The 21,772-nt window shown below is 45.1% G+C and overlaps 1 long non-coding RNA gene across 1 annotated transcript; it reads left to right on the top strand.

Annotated features, from left to right (window-relative positions):
- Nucleotides 1-4: 4 nt before the first annotated feature.
- LOC144100858 (uncharacterized) lies at nucleotides 5-11,021 on the top strand. The gene is made up of 4 exons (XR_013307873.1): nucleotides 5-136; nucleotides 1,708-1,785; nucleotides 8,882-8,925; nucleotides 10,956-11,021. It is a non-coding gene; the product is annotated as an uncharacterized LOC144100858 (long non-coding RNA).
- The last annotated feature ends 10,751 nt before the right edge of the window (nucleotides 11,022-21,772 follow it).

Genomic DNA, 21,772 nt, shown 5'->3' with positions numbered 1-21,772 from the left:
GCAATGGGAATTTTTCTCCAGAAGTTATTTCGTCTGCTTTTGCTATAGACGTCAAGACCCGACTGCTTGCTCCCTGCCTGTATCTGCGGTGGTGGGTGGCATTCACCTGGTTCGTGCTGTCGGCCACTGGTTCATAGTGAGTGCAACACTGAAATTTAAAAAAAAAACAGAATGCTGAGCCTGCGCGTCTTCAGTGCAGCCCACATGCGCACAGATTCATCACAAAATGTGCTCAGTGAAAATATTTAAAAGCAGGAATCATTCATTCCTCATCCAGAAGGAAGTACTCTGATGATTTTCTTGCACGTCTCATGGTCCATGATTAAATGATGCGTAATGCTAAGGGGAAGAAACGGAAAACTCAGATAGTGAGTTTTGAAGCTCACCTCATGAAAATGTACCATCGGGGGCAAAAGTGTCCGCAACGTGCGAGTGGTAAATCCTGTACCACCATTATTGGCTGTTGGCTTGAGACGATACTTGTAGAGCATAGTCAGACTCACATACACTAACATTTGACTGTCAAATAAATATTGCGGGGCAATGTATATAAAACTTCATTACGCTGATATCACTTTTCACGTGTCCTGAATTATTTTACCCCCCATATACCTCACAACTTCCTTAAACGAGAGACCTGTATCGATACCTCGATGGAATACTAATGACTAATGTGTTAGCAAGTATCAGGAAAAACTCAGGAACCTTATCAGGAACCTTCTCCTCCCGCGTGAATGGCGGTTGCAGCGGTGAAGCAGTGACGACCACACCGCGATGTGGCAAGAGGCAGAAACAGACCGCTTTGCACAGGCCGTAAGAAATAGAGAACACGTTCCCCTCTAGACCGGCCATGGGGAGACATGCGTGCAGCTTGTACCTTATAAAAGGTTAAGGACAGTCTGCAGGCTGCCTGGCGTAGCGAGAGCGGTCAGTGTGTTGAATGTTGGGATGAAAAGCAAAAAAAAGTTGCAGTTTTTGTATGGGCTAACCCAAGAGGAAAACCTCGTGCGCTGGATGTACTTCAGCTTTGGTATATATTATTCTGAGCAATGCTGGAAGATGTGGACAGAATGATGATGACGCACACGCTATGTTGAACTGGCAAATAAATTTTATTCATGAAGCATTTCAAGATGTTCAATGCAGATAAAACAGTCAACAATCAGTCCTGTCACGTTCCATCGTTACCCTCATCTTCCCTCTTCCAAAAATGCCTCTTCTGCTAGTAGTGATAGGGAGGTGCTACTTATGCATGTGTCTTTATAATCAAACATTGTTTTACGCTCATTAATTTCCTGTGCTTTTTCATCTCGGTTTCAGTCAACTATCACTGTATTGCATATAATCTTTGATTATAAAGACACATGCGTGAGCAGTGCATTGCTATCGCTTCTAGTGAAACAAAGGGTATTTCTGGAAGGGGAAAGATGAAAATAATGATGGAGCATGTGATGGGACTGATTGTTGCCTCTTTTTTCTGCATTGTGTATATTGTAATGCTTAATGAATAAAATTGTTCTGTTAATTCATTTCAATGTGTGTAGTGCTTCTCATCCTTCTGTCTGTCTCTTCGAGCGCTGTTTTTGAAAATGCTGAACCAACCGCCCCAAAACCATTTTGCATGTGGTATAGTGTCTATATTTTTTTTATTTGCTTTGAATGCTTCTGATTCATATGATGATGTTCTTATCTCATTTTTTACTGCAGAGAGCAAGAATATCACTGCCTGCTTGTTGCACAGCTGTACTGTGCCATGGGGTCTGACTGCTTTACCTGCACATCCAGGTGAGGCCACACTAATACCATAACTGTTTCATTTCAGCCAGTAAAACTTTCTCGTGTCACTCAAAGAGCACCTTAAGTTTTTAATGACACTTTGGGCTATTGGTGCTGTTGGAGGAGAAAAGACCTGTGGTGCATGATTATTTATGCATTCTTGTGTTGTAGAGCAGCTGCCTTTCCTTATCCCTTCACTTTGATGTATTCACAGAAAAGTATGCTGAAGACTTCATACATCATTCTGTGGGAAAGGTGCTGCCTATAACACAACTGATAAGTGTGCTAACATAAGTATCATGATGTATCTAGTGGATTGGATGAGATATCTGGGTACACAACACAAAAATAGCAATTTCAGCAGACACCAGTTGATGAGACGTCAGTGCATGTTTTTTGTGCAGCTGACATGTGACAAGACTTAATAACTTTGTGATAGTGTATTTTAGTTTATAAACTTGAAATTGGGTCATTCCAAGCCATCTGACCCAGATTTTGTTCGACCATCTTCGATTTCCTTTAAAAATGCATATAGTTTATTCTATTACTAGAAGCCAGCTTGTTTTTGAAAAAAAAAATTGTGCTGTGGCCCCATCTTTAAAGGGCACTAAACGGAAATACTAAGTCAGGCTAGACTGGTAAGGTAGGATCACATGAAAGCACTTACATCATTTTAACCAGAAAACAACACTTATAGATATACGTGTAAGAAAAGCGAGAAACACGTGGTAATGTCCATTGTGCATTTGAGCCGTGATAGCGAGTGGCGTACTCGTGAGCTTTCTGGAGGAACGCTATATCGTCATATGGGGCCATTAGCGTCGAAATGCGAAGAAGGCAGCATGACGAGCTTAGCCGACAGTGCGAAGGGTCTCGTAGTTAAAACAGCGCAAAAGCGATAACTGAAAGAAAGATTAGCTGCAAACATCAGCGCTGAAGCTTTCGCTGGGCATTCTGTGCACTCTGGCTGTGTACAGCCATTGTACACAGCAAGATCAGAACCGCAAAGCTCAGAACTACATTCATGGTGCGTATGCTTGCTATGCGGCTGGTGAAGCAGCTTCTTTCTCAATTCAACCATCGAATCGGCTACTTTGGGCTGGCAGCGGGCATTATGAAATAGCGAAGTGTTTTTTATTTTTAGTATGTGCTCGCGCAGACATGCAATCATGCACATCATAAACATGTGAAGCACTATGCAGGTGCATGATCTTATATGTTTTCTGCACAGTGGAAAGGTGAATGTTCTAAAGATATCTGAAGTACCACATGCATGCACTATCACTTTTCATTTGGCTTAATAAAGAACGCATGACTATCAATTTTTTTAGACTAGACATTATGCTTTCACTTACAAAAATTTGAAATTAATTTGTTTCATGTTTCATTATTTTTAAACTGAAAAAGATGGAAAGCTATCAATTTTTGAAATTATTTACCAAATTTTATGGTCTCACAAAAGTTGTATGAATGGCAAAGCAGCCTATAAAATGTTTCAGCGATGAGAAAACCTAAGCCATGCCAGAAAAAATCCTAAATTGGAGAAAAGTTGCTTTCTGTGGCATATTCAGCTGTCAGTTGCATAGTGATGTGGTACTGGTAAGCATAAGAAAGGTAGTAAGCTGCACAATACCATTCAGTCGCATTTATTATCACAAGTTTAATTCGACTAATTTTTGTTCTAAAAAGCATCATTCTGCAAGTTCAGCATCAATGCCCTACCGTGGCATTGCTCCCTGCCTGCTGCTCAGTGCAGTGCATGCTGGAGCCAGCTGCAAGTGTAGGTTTAAGCAATGCTGCAGGTGGTGTGCTCGGCCTGAATGCTTTCATCTTCTGGAGTACAGAGGTCTACTCAAGGGCAAGGTTACAAAAAATAAAAATTAAATGGCCACTAAGCAGAAGCATCAAGTCTACCCTCGTGGTAACTGGAGATGTGGACCAAAGACCGCGCAGCCACGCTCCTCATTGCACAGATTCAAGAAGCACTATGAAATGATGGTGCTGTCTTCTGCTTCCTTGAAGTCATTCAAGAAAAACAAATTGAACTCACTAAGTGGTATAAAAGAGCACCTTGGAAAGATCAGTAGTGTTTCATCACATCGTCTTCATGTGCAGGCTCTTTCCCACTTAAGGGAAAACTGGGAGTGGATGGCTACCGTGCTTCGCAAAGCACAGCTGCTGACAGCTGGGGAGAATTGATGGCAAAGGTACATGCACAATAAATATGCGCCCGTTCTAGCTGTCTCTTGGCAGCAGCGGTTCTCAAAGTGTGGCGGTGTCGCACTCCCAGTTTCTCTCTACGGTTGAAAGTCAGTCGTACTTCAACTGTGCATGCTAGAATTACATCGTAATCAGTGACCCAATTGTTTCAAGTATTCAAACATGGATGAACATGCCACCAGGCCTTTCAACCCACAAACATGGGAACATCCATTTGGAGCACCTTACAGCACTGCTTATATATGGTTTGCAACCGGCTCTAGTGAGCACTGCAGTAAAGAGCAGGCACAGAGCAACGTTGAGGTTCGGCATCGGTGCTCAGCTTTCAACACTGTTTTCTCACCTAATACAAAAATTACTTCAATCACTCTCCAGAATAAATTGCATTCAATGGTAATGTGCAGCTTACTACCTTTCATATTTTTACTAGTATCACCTCACAATGAATTCACACCTTAATATGGCACAAAAAGCTACTTTACTTAAATTAAGAAATTTTTTTTCTTAGTGCTTACGGTTTCTAATCGCTGAAACATTTTTTTGGCTTCTTTGTCTGGCAGGCAACTTAGAAAGTAGTTGTAATCATCACTGTGAGAACATAAAATTACATCAAAAATTGAAAAATCGCAGTTTTGTACCTGTTTCGAGTTTATTATTTATTTATTGTTACACGAGTTTCGAAACTTGAGACGGCGGCTTTGGCATAGAAATTTTTTTCGCAAAAAACAAGCTGGGATAAGATTTTTCTTAGTAATGTAATAAACTGTGATGGTTTTAAGGAATTTGAAGATGGTTGAACCCTTAGGTCTGTCAATTAGCAAGCAATGACATAAATGTGCATCTCCACCTTAAGTAATCACAAACTTAACTGAAATGCAAGGGGAATGACAGAATTAAAAACATTTATTTTGACCATTAATAAGCATATGGGTGGAGGGGATGCTGAAGAAAACACTAGCTCGACATATTTTGCCACCACTTTTTTGGAGGCTAAGAGAAATGTTGTGTACTATTTTTGGTAGGGCCACATACTTGATCTAGTTATGTGTTCAGCCTCTTTCACATTGTTGGGAGCTTTCTACCACTGCTTCAGCTCTGTTTTTGCCACTGCCTGCAAAGGCGGTAAGGGAAGCCTGGTTTTTGAAGGCACTCGACTTGTATGTTACTCGGCTCTGTGTGAAGTTGTTAGGTGCTGACGACAGCAGAATTACAGGATGAAGGTTCTTTACCCGTGCAACAGGTTAAGGATGCGGAAAATAAATATGTGCTCTTTCTGTCACTATACTAGGCGGATCAGTGTAACACGTCGCATTCAAGTGACTAGTTTGAATCTATACCCCTGAGACACTCGTCTTGTGGAATTTCCAAAGTGGTGCATAGTGAATGTCAAAAAATTTTGAGATTTCAAAGCCTGTGGTTGTGCAAGATTGACGTTTTGATTTTTGGTAGGGTGTAACAACTTTCTTGAAATTATTATATAGTTGGATAAAATTCAAAACAAAGCACCAAATGCCCCTCAAATGATTGCACCCAGCCAATGGCGAGGACTTATTCTCAAAATGTGGTTAATTCCCTTTGACCTGCTAGGGTGGCGTCGTAGGGGGAGCCAGACGAAAGCAAATTAACCATGGCATAAGGAAAATCGTTCGACGTAATCGGCTGGAGCACCTCCTTTGAATGGTATCTGCTGCTTCTCTCTTGATATGTATCCGACTATAGCAACATTCACAAAACAGCTAGCAATTGCCTTATGTGATGTCCAGATTTTAACAATGGTGAGATATATAAATGATCTTTTACTGGTTTAATGGTTTGTTAAATGATGCCAACTTTCCTTGATTGTTCCTGAAGTCTCAGTATTTATTCACGTCCACTGTGCTTTGGAAGTGCCGCAAGGAAAGTGAAATGTTTAGATGTAATGCAGTTCTTTAAAGGTGTAGTAAAGAGGATTCTGAGCTGGTATTTTTGCCGTGAAAACTCTATCTACATGCTCCGAGCATTCTTGGAAACTTCGAATTTTTGTCTTGTGCAGCCAATTTCTCTGTTAAATTGGATTAGATGTCCTAGCTGCCACCATTGTTTTTAACTGACCTCTGCGAGTAGGAGGAGTCAACTAGCGCGGGGAGTGCCTTCAGCCAGTCACGTGGCAGCTCTTGCTTTTGCTTTGCTTTCAGGTTTCTACGAATAGTTTTAGTTGCAGACAGCATAGCTGCCAATTAGGCCCACAGAAATAAAAATCTCCGTGAACTGTTTTCACAAATCATTCCCCGTATTACTACATATCACACCGCCGATGACAAGTGGCAAGCCAACATGTGACTGACTGGAAAGCACTCCTCAAATTGGTTGACTCCTACTCTTGGTCAATTATAATGAAACAAAAAAGGTGGGAAACGGGACGTTTCATCTGATGTAATATGAAAATCAGCTCCACAGGACTATTCAAAGTTTCTAAGAAAGCTTGCAGCGTGTAGATCGAGTTCCCATCACAAAAAGGTGAGCTCAGAATCCTCTTTAGTGCTCCTTTAAACAGGACCATATGGTGAGCTCATATTTCTAGAATATTGAAAGAAGTCATGGCGATTTATTTTTCGCAGTCTCATCTGGTTAAATGACCGTGTCATAAGCTCATACCCTCTAAAGGCAGAGCTGAGTAAAATACAAGTCGAGACAGTAAACAGGATTCTTCCCTTTGCCTCTTTTCCAAGCAGTGGTAGAAACAGTGTAAAAGCAGTTTTACAGTGTGACCAACAGTGTGAGAAAAACTGAGCAGAGAACTGGATCAAAGTGTTTACTACAACCATAATTACGCAAATTCTCTCATAACTTGAATCATTGCCATCAGCCTGACTATGCCCACTGCAGGGTAAAGGCCTCTCCCATATATTTCCTTTGACAGCTGTTGCCACCGTATTCCAGAAAATTTCATCTGCCCACCTAAATTTCTGGAACCCCCTGCTATGCTTGCCTTCCCTTGGAATCCACTCTGTTAACATGAAGGAGCAGCAGTTATCTTGATTTCACATTACATGCCCTGCCCAAGCCCCTTTCTTCCTCTTGATTTCGGTAGCATGTCAATAACCCGCATTTGTTCCCTCACCGTTCTGCCTGCTTCAGGTCTCTTAAATGTTACACCTATCGTTTTTCTTTCCATAGCTCACTGCATTGTCCTAAACTTAAGCTGAACACGTTTCGTTACCCTCCATGTTTCGGCCCCTTAGGAGAGTATTGGCAAGATTCTAGAATACATGGTGGCAAAATATGATGTCAAGTTGATATTTTCTGCTCCCTACAACGTTTCAGATTGTGCTTTTTTGTAGAAATCATTGTGCCAAAAAACAGGCTGTGGAAAAAACCCGCACGCAAACCAAAAGGACACAACTGGACATGTGTTCACTGACATTGCCAGGTCAGACATGCAGATTCCTTTATCATACAAGTACACAGAGGCAAAGCTGATGCAGTCATCTCCACCTCTGCTTATATGAAACATTGTCCACACTTCCCACGTTACTGGTCCAGATGACAGATTAAAAACCTTAGCACTATGGAACAAAGGCTTACGCTGTTTTTTTACTTTCATCCTTTTCCCTCTGCTGTCCACACGTGGCACAACGCGGTAACAGGTGTGAGCTTGCCGGCTTCATCATACAGACCAAAAATGCTGAAGGCCAAAGCTAGCGGCAGTCTGACAGTGGCAAGGCCTCATGGGCACTGACTTGAAACGTAAGACTACAATACCCCTCTTTACCTCCTTTGAATACGCTGCCGTGAAGCTCAAAACAAGTTTGCTTTTTGTTTGACCTCGGGTGATACGCCCAGCAAATGTGTTTTGGTCTCACCTGCATACATGCGTCCTTTCTCAAAAATTTTGAGCCCAAGAAGTCTGATTCTCGCCATGGTGTGTGTCTCATTACCTATCACCAGGTTTCTAAACCTCATGAAGGTAAGAAGAGTTCGCATCCTCACCCCCTTGGAATCTAGGGCTTCCCAGGTTGCTACAAGGGCCTCGTTATGCAGCTTGGAAGCAAACTCCTCAGGCTGTAATTTTTGACAAAGGCCATACATCAAGGAACTACTGAATCCCTTCATGTGGTGCTTCAGCACTGAAATCTAATCCCCAGCCTTGCACATTGATAACCCGCAGCATTGCAACTATGGGTCTAGGCTGGCTGGCAGAACTTCCAAACACGAAGTAATACCTAAACACCTGCAAGGCGAAGCCTTTAAAACTGTGCTCAAAGTTTTGGTCTACACAAGCAAGGGAAATATCCCTCACGGTAGGAACCACTCTTGAATGAATGCAAGCTCATTTCTTTCTTTTTCTTCGTGCAAAAGCTCTTCTGGCCACAACTGCGGTATTTTTGTTGGTGCAGTCTCCAAGGTTTTGCAATTTCACCTTGATTCTATGTTTGTGAGGGAACAGAAGGACCTTTATGTGTGGAAGAAAGAAGTTTGTGCAGGCTCAGGTGTGGCTTCTATTCTGAGTAATATTTTCTTTGTGTGTGTGGACCAAAACATTTAGCGCAGTTTGCAAGGCTTTGCCTTAGAAGTGTTTAGTTACAACTACTTCATGTTTGTAAGGCCTTCAAAAAGGAAACCATGGGATTGGACTTCAGTGTTAAAGTGCCAGATGAGGAGACTGCAGTTCCTTGTTGCTCTTATGGAGGGGAAAGCATGGCATGTTTGCTAGGCTTACTATCCGAGGACAAAAGTGCCTATCCTGAGTTTCTTGTTGACATATTCGAAGTTGATGAAGAGTGATGTCTCGTACTTCAGATAAATGCTCAGTAGAATTTGCCACCACCATATGCTATTGCCATTCAGTCTAAAAAATTAGCAATAACCAGCTATTCACAAGATCTGGTTGTATATGTGTGTGCAGGTTTGATACAAGGCCAAGTGAAGACACCAGCTCAGGATAGGCTGGTAGGGAACATGGTTGCTCTCATACTACCTTATTGAGCTATCTCATTGCCTTCGCAATGTGAGTTAGAGGTAAACGTATGTGCGGTTTCTCGCACCAAGGAAGATTGCATACCGCTTGAGTTTGGTGTCAGGCACAACACAGGCTACCTGCCATTGTTGGTGCCATAGGTGCTAATGTTTTGTGGTCAATATTATATCAGTCGGACACCGTGGTGTCAGCGGGCAGCAGGAAGAGAATTTTTTATGTAGTTACGCTGAGAGGTTCACATCTTTCAGCGCACTGTGCCTCGTGTGAACGGCGTAGTTGAAAGCATGAAAGAAAAATTGTTGCATAAGGTTTAAGATTTTTATTCTTTCATATTCCTTCGCTGGGATCAGATTTTTATTCTTTCATATTCCTTCACTGGGATCAGTTAATGTGGGAAGTGTCAGAAGGCTTTCATATCAGGGGAAATGGAGGTGATTTCATCAGCAGTCTCTTCATTCACTAATATAAGGAATGGAGGTGATTTCATCAGCAGTCTCTTCATTCACTAATATAAGGAATCTGCATTTTTAGCGCAGCACTGACGGCGAACATGTGTCCTGTTGCGGCCTTTATGGATTGCGCACCTTCCCGCACTGCATATCTTGAGGTTGTAAATTAGTTTCTGTTGTGTATTAAACTGCGAGTCAGGACTGGGTTTACGTTCTCTCGGTGTTAGTGTTTCTTGCGCTGTTTTACTTGAGTATGAATTCTTACCAACTAGTCCATTTCGCCATCTTAACTGGTGTATACCTTTGCTCAAGCTAAGGAGCGAATGGTTGAATGCTTTTATAGTGCGTAGGTAGAATACTTACATAGTAATTAAAGCAGAAATAAATGATTTCCTGACCAGATTTTTTATATTCTGTGTACAGTACTAGAGTTACGCTTAGTCAGACTTAAGTATGCACTGCAGCCAAAGGATTCTTTTCTCGGGTCTGAAGGATTTTAAAGGTAACCACATATTTTCAGTTTGCTTTCAGGTTTATTGTTTGAATATCTACCTCTTTGCAGGGAAATTTTTTTGCGACAAGTGTTCCATTTGAAAACTGACTTGAAATCATATTTTTGTATTTTGATGAAGTACGAATTTTTTGATGAAAAGAGTATCCATATTTTTGTGCTAGGTACAAATAGCTATGAGTAGCGGCCTGCTTGCCTTTGGCTATGCTAATTTTGTTTATTAATCTTTCCTCTGTTTAATGTAATATTTAAAGGTATCCCAGCTGCTCCAGTAGAGGGCATTTAGGGGTAACATAAACAAATCAATAAATGTTGGTAGGGCAACGGAGCGGATTCGAAGAGAAGGCAAGTGTAGCAGGGGGCGGCCGAAAGTTAGGTGGAGGGATGAAATTAAGAAGTTTGCAGGCATACAGTGGGTGCAGCTGGCTAAGGACTGGGTTAATTGGAGAGACATGGGGGAGGCCTTTGCCTGGCAGTGGGCGTAGTCAGGCTGATGATGATGGTCTGTATTGATAAATTCCTGCGTTCTAATTTGAAGGAACCTACTTTCACTGAAAAGAGGTTTTGAAGCCAGTGTCTAATAAAATGCAGGTACCACTACCAGTGGTCGTTTTCACAAGCAAACTGGTGCCCTCATGGCAGTTATTGTGAGCATATGCTTGAAGGTACGGTGCATCGTCATTCACTTCAAAACAGTCATCACGGAGTCTTTTTTGGTCTTGACGTCACAAATGGAAACTGGAAACTGAGTAGTGGGAAAAAATGTCCCATTTTTAAATTCGGTTGGCTGCAATAAATGCGATTAACATAGACAGAAAGTGGCACAGAGTCCGTGACTCAGCTTTTGCATGAAACAAAAATTAGATGGAGTCCTCAGTGCGTCCTTAAATAGTACTTGCCCATCTTAACTGCGGAGGCTATATGAGGGAATGAGTTCTTGTGGTAGTTTACTGAATTGCAGCCCGAAGGACACATAACGTGGCAAGAATACTTCTGTACTGCTGCCATTCCTGTAGGTGATCATCCTCATTCCCTTTTACAGACTTGGGCAAGACATCGATGACCTTTCCACACCATGCTGTCCCAGGAGCGTTGCTGTGCGTGAGTGCACAAGTATTTTTGAGAAGATCTATGTAAGCCAGCGGCTGTGCCGTACAAGCTCTGCAGACAAATAAACCTTTGATGGTAGCAGGTTGTTTTTCTCTGTTTGCAAACAGGCCAAGGAGACAGCCATATTTTTCCTTTTATGTCACCATAATTTATGTTCTGCAGGTTGCAGTGCATCAGTTTATGCTTTATCATGAGGTGAATGTGCTCCTTAATCTTAGTTTAATGCATCATATAGAGTTTAGAGAGCGTCTCTCAATATTATTATATCTGGTATCTGTAAAATTTTATTGAGTCCCATTCCACATGCTGTTTCATCAAATTTCTGGCGTCGAGCATGCCGAGCCACAGTATACAGCAGTAGTACCATGCGTATGCCAGTCGTGCTGCTACCCAGCTTGCTCGGTTATGGCCATCACTCAATATTCTGTTTATGCCTGCCATAAAAGCTGCACCTGAGCAATGCACGGCATTCTACATTGTACTATGCCAGGCACTCAGCAATGAGCACCATAATGCCCTGCACCTACCAGTACCTCGTACTATGCTGGCCACCCAACAGTGCCCATGTTACCCGGCACACACGAGCACCCGCCACTATGCTGGGCAGTCAACAGTGCATTACCCGGCACCCAGCAGTACCCAGCACTATGCTGGGCACCCACCATGATACCCACCACCCATCATATGGTGGGCACCCAACATTGCCCATCACCATAATCCACCATCATGTCGGGTGCCGGGTACCAACATGCCCAGTATAGTGTATTTTTCCAATAGAGAATGCACGGATTACCCGGTGATATTTGCCTACAGTCGCTAAATAATTTACATTTGAATGTCTTCTCTTATATCTGGTTCGGTTTTATCGTCTGACCGACGACTGCGACATAAAGTTGGTGTTTTAGTTACGTGATCCACTACAAAGAGTGTAATATGCTCACTGATATGCATTCTTAATTCCCTACGACATTTCATCCTGGCTCTTTCAAGTCCTGCACTGAGAAAGAATGACCTGTCAGTGATTAATATTACAGTTTTTCTAATGCATCACATGACCAAAACATCAAGTGGACGTCACAGTCGTCGTTCGGTCAATGAAATCGAAACCAAAACAGCATAAAGATGGAGTTCATTTACTAAATCTTTTAAGTGGTCGTACACAATTACCAAAGGGTGATCCATGCATACGAATGTCTAATGCCTCACATTGCAGTGTCTAGTTATACCGAACAACTCTAGCGCTCTGTATAATACCTGCAAAGTATGTTCAATATTTTAAATGTCAGTGGTAATATTTATTTTGCATGCCCCCCCTAATGGAAACTAAAGTAAGGTACGTCACACTTCCCGATTAGCATTGTGCCGACTCTTCACCACCTGAGCAGTGAACCTATCTTCCATATTTTACAGTTTGCCGAGCCAAGAACTTGTGTACCTAAATAAGGCCGCTGCTATTCTCTATGTTGTGTGGTCGCTAATGGATGAAGTGCAATAAAATATGCGAGTGTGCATACCAACCTGTTCGCCTCCACTGTGGTGTGGAAACTGCGATGGCACTGCGCCTTCATGCAGCAAGCGTTGACACCCAGCTCTAAAATCGCTTGCCCTGAGGTCAGCGAGCACAGTTTTTGGTGTCTGTTGTGCCTGAAGTCTGGTTGCCCCATCGGTTGGAGCCATTCAGAAAGCAAGTTTGGATTGTCCCGTGGGAACCTGCGCATTGAACACAATCGCTAAAGATGAGGAAATGGAAAAAAGTGTTTGTGAGCTTCAGACAACCTGCGAAGTGCAGTGAACACATCTCCTACAGGCAAGAAAATGGAACAATGTTTTTTTGTGATTTTTAAACTTATCGAGTTGCTACTGTCGCAACTTCCCCTTTCTCGTACCGCCACTTACTTTTTAAAAGCGCAAAGTACTTCGACAAGCGACATTTACATTACCCGCAGTTGAAACTTTCCCGCTGATTTCGAAGCCGGGCGGTAGATTCCCATTGTTCGCGGACGCGACTTAATGAATTCACGGAAATATCAAGATAATGAGCAATTGTTAACATAAACGTCCGGCAGTTACTTGTGGTATTACATGTTGCCGCTTCGTACATTATGATTCTCTTCGCAAAGTCCGTACGCGCACCGCCAAGACATAGTAACAGCCGACGAATGGCGCGCAGTGCGCGCAGAAGACATTGGACTTAGGCTCGCACCGCCCGAACCTATAGCATGCGAAAGCCATAGTAGGGAAAATGCAACAGGACATGACGCCAACAAGAGGTTTCTGTTTTCTCAAAAGTCACGAAAAACCTCTAAAATTGTTGAAGCAATATTTAAACACACACAGACACACGCACACGCACACGCACACGCACACACACACACACACACACACACGCACACACACACACACATTTTAAAGTGCGCCTGTTAAGCACGAATTTATGCCTTTTGTAGTTTGCCATGCTGGGCCAGTGGGAGAGCAAGCCATCACTTATTTTGATCAACCTTTATATTTACATGCTATTCTGCTCGTTCGTTGCAAACTATAGACAGGATATTGAATGCCAGGGCATTCTTGATTACCGAACACCGTTTGTTTTTTCATTATTTTTGGCCAAACGTTGTGGTTCTGCCGTCGGTAGCTCCCTGCCCCATGATGCTTAGAGCGCCCATCGTGGTACAAGTGGCCTCGACGAAGCTCCATGCAAACTTCTTAGACGTCACGCCTGCTTTACCTCTAGTTAATAGTATGAAACTCTATCGTATAAATAGATCCAAAGCTATCAGGCCAAAAAGATATTTTTATTACGTGTGAAGATGGCTTACACTCGTGCATTACACTCACCGCAGCGTGCCCCAGGGCGGAGTCGTCAGTCCTACTTTGTTTAACCTAACACTTACAATTATCCCAGAGTACCTATCTAATCCAACCCATATATCTATGTATGCCGACGACATCTGCTTCCGGGCCTCCTCTGTGACGCGTCTCAAGGGGCGAGCAAGTCTTCAGAGGGCAGCAACCATAACTTCTTCCTATCTCCGAAAGCAAGGTCTGAGCGTGTCAGCCCAGAAGAGCGCTATAGTGGCATTTACGCGGAAAGTTTGGCTCGTTATCCGCTAACTATTGACGGCCATGCCCTTGCCTACCGCGCTTCTCAGCGTTTTTCAGGAATTATCATAGACCTGAATTTATCATGGAGCCCGCATTGCGGCTTTGTAAAGAAAAAGCTAATCTCTATCACGCACCTCCTCAGATTTCTTGGCGGGAAATTATGGGGCTCGTCGATTCTGTCAATAGTACAGCTGTACAGAGCACTATTTTTGGGATTTTTGCGCTAATGTACACCAGTGCGTTCAGGCACATGCAAGACAAATTTTCGTGCCCTCCAGACTATACAAAATAAGGCGCTTCGCACATGCCAGCGTGTCCCTTGCAGGGCATCAACATCTGCTACCATTGCTAGCGCCCAGGGCTACCCAGTCTGGACGTATATAACCCTCGGCACCCAGCTTATCCACATATGCCATCTAACTAGAATTCCCCAGCACCACCTTGTGTCAATTGCGGTTCAAGACCAAAAGCAGCGTTTCCAAAGGTTATAGCAGCCCACCGATCGTCCATTTCATCACAGTTCACACCGGCCGCATGGCTTTCCTCTACGCATTGGTGTCTGCTGAAGCATAGTGTGCGCCTTAAAATTCCGGGCACAATGAAAGAATTGAACTTATCGACAACGGCCATTAAACAGTTGACGCTGCCTACTCCACTTCGCATAGATTGACCGCACTTATGTGTATACAGATGGCTCGGTATAAAGTACAAGTTCAACCCACGTCGCGATCCTTCCTACGAGACAGACCAGTATTAAGCAGCAAACTTCGCATCAGAGAACCTGTACCAAGTCAGAATTGGCCGCACTTAATGTGGCTGTGCAGTACATCGGTGCACAAACTCCCCCAAAAAAGGGCTGTATTCTGCGACTCAAAAGCACCCTTACAATGCCTTAATTCTGCTTTACGCCATGGCGATCGCCACTAACTCGTAGCTGTATTAAGACTTCTTCAACACCAGTCGCAGGACGAGGGTCATAACGTCGTCATCCAGGGGATACCGGGACACTGTGGCATTGTCAGAAACGACGCAGCTGATACTGCAGCTAGATCACATCACGGCAGTGCCTACATTTCCAGATACCATTGACAAGAACCAACGCAGCAAGACATCTGCGAATGCTTAGCCGAAATTGGCTTTTAGCGTCATGTTCTTCTCCTGAAAACTCCGCATGCCGTCGGCACCGCCTAGACCCCTTACTTCAAATCAGACTGCCGTCCTGCCTCTCCCGCTGCGATGCTAGGCTGTTGTGTCGCCTGTGGCTGGAAGTGGCGTTTACAAATGCATCTCTCACTTAATCGCAATGGTACACTCTCCTGCGTGTGAGATTTGTGGGTGCGACAGGACAATGACACCTTTTTGTAATGGCCCTCGGTTTCAGCTTGAGATTGCCCTCCTGGCTGCAACACTCCGCCGTTTAGATCCTCGGCCTCTTAATGAAGCAAAGATTCTGGGTCCTTCAAGTAAGCCTTCGCCTTAGAGGACAGCTTTGAAGGCACTTTTCAACTTCTTAAAGGACACAGGACTGAGTGCAAGCTTGTGCTCTATCAGTGTGTGCCCTGTGTACCCAGCAAGAACTGGGCAACGGTTCCCCTTCCCACGTGTAGGGTAGCATACCGGACGTCGCCTAATTAACCGCCCAGCCGTTTCCTTAGTCTTTCTCTCTCTCTCTCTTTAATATATTATGTGAATTGTTTGTTGAGCAGCACTATTCTCCGAGGGAAGCATCAATGTGGTTTACTGTTGGCAAGCCACACATAAGTTTCTTTTAAAGTATCTGTAAGTGACCTAGTTATTCGGGTGATCAGTACCAGGCAGCAGTCTCAGCAATAAAAGTTCTGTGTTTATCCCAGCCTTTGGAAACCAATGCACTGTCTCAAGAAAGAGAAATCATATCCTTATGTGGTGCAACCCCACAAGTACTAGCCTTCCCTTCACAAAACCGTCTCGCACGGCGCACCCCTGGTTAAAGCAAACGGAAGAAAGCAAGAAGAAACTTTACTAATGTGGATGTCCGTCTTGCTGATTTATACTGTGTGATCACAATACGCGATAATAGATGCAAATTCCGACCCTGCTACACGAACCAGGCGGGCCGAAAAACGACCCTTACACGCCCGTCTGAAACGGACTCGAATGGGCAGGATTACTGTCTAAAGAACTCTTCCTCCCAAAGAAAAAACAGCTCTCTACGAAGGGACCCCAGCCGCGGAAAAAGGGCACGGCGGCGGCATTGTGGCACAACAGCCTCACAGCGATTGCGCCAGAGAAATAAAGCACCGGCATCTAGCACGATACGCGAAACATGGCCGGCAAGAAAACGACTGCTCGATAAAAATCGTCGCACTCCCAGACCTGAAAGTTCAGAATGAACAGCTCTTCAATAAACGCGGACCTAGAGCACGTGAAATCATTACTCTTGGAGAGGGTCGTTAGGACACTGCGCTGTCCGAGCAATAGGGCTCCCAAGCTGAAGTTTGACGGTACGACAGGAGCGCGCGACAGCAGCAGCAGGTCGCATCAGATCATCGGATGAAGGCTGTCGACTGTCTACCTACGGCGTCTTACCCCCAGAGGACGCCGACTTCAGTTTTCCCGGTGGCGGAACGTGCCTCTGAATTGGCCAGAGGATGATGCGCGACTGGTCGAAGGAACCCACCTTGGAGATGGCAACCGAGACTGACGTCGAGGAGTCGTTGCGGGGAGCACATGATCGGCCAGGTACTGCTCAATGTCCCGCCGTCTCTTATCATAACGCGGTCGAGGTGCGCTTGGTGGAAATCCTCTCAAGCCCATCCATTGGTATGGGCAGTTGCAGAGGAGAAGACTTGGCTCCGCGCATTGGTAGCAGAGATGCCGGTTGTTCGGTGTGCGCCGCATGTTCGCTTTTGGTAGAACAGGGGCGGGTACCGCAGCTCGACGGGGGGAAGTTAACCCTGCATTATTTCAGCAGCAGGACGGTATGCATGCGGCGTCGACGCAGTTTTCCTTGGCGCTTCGCTGTAGCTCATGATGTACGGCTCCGGCTGTGGCGTCCGTAGGGCTTCGCTGTAGCTCATGCTGTGCAGCTCCGGCTGCGGTGCCGGTGGTGGCTGCGCCGCTCGCCCAATTTCGTCCCGGACGACATCGGCTACAGCTGCAACACTTCCAGGTGGAGCTTGTAAGCGGAGGTTGCGCAGTTTTTCGCGAATCACGCTACGCAGAAGCTCCCGGAGCGCCTCGTCCCCGGCGACTGGCAGTGATGCGGTGTAGTTGACGGTCGCAACACATTCCTGACGACCGTACTGTGCACTGAGTTCCTGCAAGGAACGTTGCATACCCGTGGCTTCTTTCGCAAAGTCAGCAACGTTTCTTGGAGGGTCGCGTGTGAAGCCTGCGAAGAGCTGCTCTCACACCACGCATCAGGTGGTGTACCTTCGTTGCCTCGAGCATGGCAGAATCAACACGAGTTAAGTGGCACGTCATATCTTCCATAAACATGGCGACGTTTTCGTTTGAATGCTTTGACGTGGAGCGAAGAGCGATTTCGGTGGTTTCTTTTCGTTTGTTTTTGCTGAAGGTAGTGAGCGACTCACAGTGGAACGCTTCCCAGTTGGTAGAGGAAGCAGCATGGTTCTCGAACGATGTCTTTGTCGCCTCTTGAATCAGGAAATTCACGTTTCCTAGCTTTCGCTCGTCGCTCAACTGGTTGAAAGTAGCCACACGGTCAAAGGTGGCCAACCAGTCCGTGACATCCTCGAGTCTATCGCCGTGGAAGGATGGCGGCGAGCGATGTGTAAGGAGTACAACCGGCGGGACAGTGCCGGAAGGCTGACGTGTCTGACTGCCAGTAGTGGACGTCATGGTACGCACTGGCTTCGTCAGTGGTTGAAACACAGATTCCAGACCTCGCAGGTGCGGCTCGCATTGTGTACGGGTGTTGTTACCGAGCGTTGGGGATCTGCGTCAAAATTGTCTTCGCGGTGAGGGTGTACAGGACGTCACCGAGCACCTCCACCACAATTTCGCCGACAAACGTAGGGCGACTCAAAAGGGGCTTTTAATCGAATGGCCAAGAAGACCAGCAATGCGCATCCGAAGCAGAAACGTGGTCTTTCTCGCTCTCTCACGAGTCAAGTCATGCCGCTGGGCAGCAGATCGGCGCCGGCAGAATGTGAACAGAGTGGAAATATTTCCTGGAATGATCATGTCCACTGCTTTCTCTCAAAATTAGGTCGAACGGTACTTCCAAAAGCAAGCAAGCAGCTAACCAAAAACGAAGAGGCTGCGTGGCGCAAGCTCCAAACCGGAGTATTCTCTAACCCTCAGCTTTATAGCAAGTGGCACCCTGAGATTTTCAACCCCAGGTGCAAACGTAGCGACGGCATAGCGGACATGATCCATATGGTATGGATATGTCCGAGCTTTGGACAACTTCACCGAACAGATGAGTCCTAGGAGGAACTTCTTCACAACGAGGACGAAACTAAACAACGTGAAGTCATCCTTCTCGCCCTTGCCGCTGCTGAGATCTAAGAGATCCCGGTCGACGGCTGAGGGGGAGGACATGGCTGGGACCGAGCGGCGCCTCGGATACCCATCATCCTTTTGACGGGTGCTAATAAATGTTTTTTCTCTCTCTCTCTCTCTCTCTATCTCTCAAAATTGAGCAGGAATGTAAGAATAATAAACTGGTTCCCGCATTTCTTTTCAACTGAAATAAAACGATTGATTTAATATCCTCTTTTTCATTACCACCTGTGTTCTTGTTTCAATATGAGGCAACGCACTCCTACGAATAAGCAGAACATTTCTCTTCTGTAGATACGAACCCTCCGGGCAGTTGAAAATGTGGAATTCCCAGAACAAACAGCGACAGTTTTTTCATACACATAATATCATTAAGACACAAAACATGTACGTGCATAAAATACTCTGGACATACGAAAGGCCCAGTAACGGTTCCCTAGATATATTTTGAATTGGCGCCACTGAATAATCTTTGGGTAACTACTGCTTTCCTAATCACCTTGGCTAGTTTCATCATCACGAACTAATTACGGTAAAATGACGACAAAACTTGCGTTGCCAACAATAATAAATCGATATTGGGACGCATCACAATTTGACATTGAACAACTATTCCTTAAACGTAATACCGAGCTGTTCATATAAATTTTGTATACTGCTACTCCAACCAACACCCTGCACTGATGTAATTTTCCATGTTTGTTTCTTATTTCCAGTTTTTTCTGATGTACGTTTCTCCCTAATTTTTTTCTCTTTCCGTTTAATTTTTCATGCAACAGCACCGTTCGTCACTGCTGATTGGTGATGGGTGACTGGAGCTTTGTCAAGCGGCAACATAATGGCGTTTTCTTCAGTCACCTTTTTTTCGCGAAAAATAAACGGATTTCTTCCTTGATTGAATTATTAAATGATTTATTTATTTTTTACATATATGTTATGTGGTGGTCTCATAAAACCTCCCCCCACCAGTGGGCAAATAGAAGGCGTGCGCAAGTCCCCCTCTCTGCAGTCGTACATCACGACAGTGAGAACAGGGGAAAAATCTGTGGCGGCGAGCGGAATGAATGCCAACTGGAATGCGTTGCGACATGCGAACTGGAACCTTATTGACCAAAAACTGGGAAACCTGCACTGCATTCGAAGCCGGCGCTTCATTTCTACTACTCGAGAAGTCGTCATGCCTGACCACCGAAAGTGTGCTGACACAAGTGAAAGCTGCGCTAAGTTCTTTGTTTCAGAACGAGTCAACCATTATCAGGAAACCAGCCATGAATAGAACTCGAAGTCTAGCACGTGATAGTTTATTAAACTGGTGAAAATACCCGTTTTGGTTTCAGTTTTAGGGGAGCTATTTCCTCCTGCTTATCACAGTTCGCATTCATAACGGCGCTTATCTGGCCCCGAGGAGGAGGTTTTTAGTAAAGACATTGGAGGCTACCAGCAACTCCAAAAGCAACATAAAAAAGGGTTCTGTTCAATAAATGGATTTGAAAAAACAAGAGACGCCGACCAGACGCCGACCTCTTTTTTCAAATGTACGCTCCCAGCCAGACGGGATTCCGTCACACGCTCAACTTCAATAAATGCAAAGCGAAGGCAGTGCCCTCCCTCCTTCTCGAAGGTAGGAAATTGGAAATTGGACTTTTAGACTCGCCGCGGTGGCTCAGTGGTTAGAGCGCTCGACTACTGATCAGGAGTTGCCGGGTTCGATAAACGGTAAGGCGTCCGTGTGCTGCGTGATGTGATTGCACGTTAAAAATCCCCAGGTGGTCGAAATTATTCCGGAGCCCTCCACTATGGCACCTCCTTCTCCCTTTCTTCTTTCACTACCTCCTTTATCCCTTCCCTTACGGCGCGGTTCGTATGCCCAACGATATATGAGACAGATATTGCGCCATTTCCTTTCCACAAAAACCAATTAATATTATTATTATTATTAATTGGACTTTTTGGGAAAGGAAATGGCACAGAAAATTTATCACATATTGGCCGACACCTGAACCGCGCCATAAGCGAGGGGTAAATGAGGGAGTGAAAGAAGAAAGGACGGAAGAGCTGCCGTAGTGGAGGGCTCCGGAATAATTTCGACCACCTGGGTATCTTCAATGTGCACTGACACCGCACAGTACATGGGCGCATTGAAAATTGGTTTTTGAGGAAAGAAAATGGCGCAGTATCTGTCTCACATATCGGCGACACCTGAACTGCGCCATAAGGGAACAGATAAAGTGGGGAATGAAAGAAGAAAGGAAGAAAGAGGTGCCGTAGTGGAGGACTCTGGAATAATTTCGACCGCCTGGTGATCGTTAACGTGCAATTACATCGCAGAGCACACGGGCGCCTTCGCGTTTCGCTTCCATCCAAACACAGCCGCCGCCATCCTCAGTCAAATGCATCCTCTAGACTTGGCGGCCGCGTTTCGATGGAGGCGAAACACAAAACGTGCCGCCGTGCTGTGCGATGTTAGCGCAGGTTAATATCTCTAGATGGTCGAAATTATTCCGGAGACCTGCATCCACTAGGCACATCTTTTTTTGTTAGTAATATTTCCTATCATCATCCCTTCGCGGCGGCCTCTTTCCCATATTAGTGGTTTTGAGGAAAGAAAATGGCGCATAAACCGCATCATTAGTCAGTGGATACCTCATTCAAGCTGTAAGGGAAGGCAGGAAGGTGATGGTGAAAGAAGAAAGAGAGAAACGAGTGTCCTATTAAAATGCTCCGGAATAATTTCGACCTTTTCATATCCCATTCACTGCAAGGCAGAGGTGTCCACCGGCAGTCCACTCGCGCATCTGGTAACGGCATATTGAGACATGCCTGTGCCATTCGCCGATGTAACCATGGAAGCTCCTCTGTGAGCTCTCCTACCCCGTCTTCAGTCACTAAATGCGCTGTCTGCTTGAGACATGCTCGTAGCACGCCAGAGTGTTGCGTCTTTGTTATCTAGGGAGGGGTGGGGCGGGGGGTAGAGCTGGCGCGAGGCTCTGTAGGCCTGCGTCATCTCGCTGGACGAGTGCATTCGTTCCCTCGCGAATCCCCGATCCGAGGCCACCTGAATCCGGTTTAAAGAACCTCGGGCTAAAAGGTTGGCGGCCTCGTTTCCGGGATTCCCGGAGTGCGCAGGCGCACATA

Source organism: Amblyomma americanum, chromosome 1, assembly GCF_052857255.1.
Source record: "Amblyomma americanum isolate KBUSLIRL-KWMA chromosome 1, ASM5285725v1, whole genome shotgun sequence".
Taxonomy (NCBI): domain Eukaryota; kingdom Metazoa; phylum Arthropoda; class Arachnida; order Ixodida; family Ixodidae; genus Amblyomma; species Amblyomma americanum.
The sequence above is the reverse complement of the archived record's forward strand: the minus strand, read 5'-3'. Positions and strand labels throughout refer to the sequence as shown.